This window comes from Psammomys obesus, unplaced genomic scaffold (assembly GCF_907164565.1).
Source record: "Psammomys obesus unplaced genomic scaffold, mPsaObe1.curated_primary_1811, whole genome shotgun sequence".
Taxonomy (NCBI): Eukaryota; Metazoa; Chordata; class Mammalia; order Rodentia; family Muridae; genus Psammomys; species Psammomys obesus.
Window position 1 is genome coordinate 1,952,094 of NW_026592776.1, and position 1,287 is coordinate 1,953,380.

Sequence of the window (1,287 nt, forward strand, 5' to 3'; positions counted from 1 at the left end):
GTAAAGAAAAAACTCTCTCTGCCATGACCTCCTCCTCCTCAATGGGGTGCAGAGTTAATAAGCCACAGAGAAAGACAAAACAGCCCCTCTTCATGAGACCTGATAAACTAAAATCAGAGAAAAGAGGAGGAGCTACCATATGAGTAACCTTGGTAAGGGACTTAGGAAAGGAGGGAAGGAAGATGGGAATGGAAGTAGACTAAGGACGGACCAAAGCTAGCATAAAAAAATAATAAAAGGTAATTAATAAAAAAATTATTTAAAAAAAAAAGTAAAAAAAAAAAAAAGAAAAGATTACTCCTTGCCCATTCTTTCATTGGATTACCTGCACTCTCTCCAAATTTTGGGTGTGATAACTATAGTGGACATCAGCTCCACAAGGAGAACAACAGAACCGAAAAATCTGGACAAATGGGAATTTTCTGAGAAAATATTCCAAGCAAACACAACTCACGGAAATGACCTAAAAGCACTATAAATATAAAGCCTATGTCAGCTCAGCATCAAGTGGGTTCCCAAGTAGTAGGAACAAGGACTGTCTCTGACATTAACTCAGTGGCCTACTAATGGTGATCAAATCACCTTAAGGGGAGTGCAACCATATCAGGCCAGAGAGGAAGACAATGCAACCACTCCTCATGAGACCTCATAGACAGGAATCAGAGCAAAGGAGAGGAGGACCTCCCCTATCAGAGGACTTGGCAAGGGATATGGGAGGAAGAGAGGGTAAGAGGATTTGCTTGGGAGGAGATTAAGGAGGGAGCTACGACTCAGATACAAAGTTCATAAACTGGAATTAATAAAACAATAAAAAACTTTAAAGAAAAAAAAAAGGATTTTGCTCTCTCAATTCTTTCCTAAGATTCCCTGTACTCTGTGAAAGTGTGGCTATGATAACAGGAGAGAACAGGAGCTCCAGGAGAACAAAAGAACCCAAAAATCTGGACCCAGGGGTCTTTTCTGAGTCTCACCATTTGAGAGGGATTGAGCTTTAACAGGACACAGAGGAAGGCAATGCAGCCCCACTTCTTCATGAGAAACCAAAAATCTAGACACAGGGGGCTTTTCTGACACTGATAGTCCAACCAAGGACCTTTCATGGAGATAAACTAGAACCCCTGCACTGATGTAGACTTTCTCAGCCCAGTGTCCAAGTGGGTTCCCTAGTAATAGGAGCAGGGACTGTCTCTGAAACAAATTCAATGGCCCTCTCTTTGATCACCTCCCCGCTTGAGAGGGGTTGAGCTTTAACAGGACACAGAGGAAGACAATGCAGCCCCTCTTCTT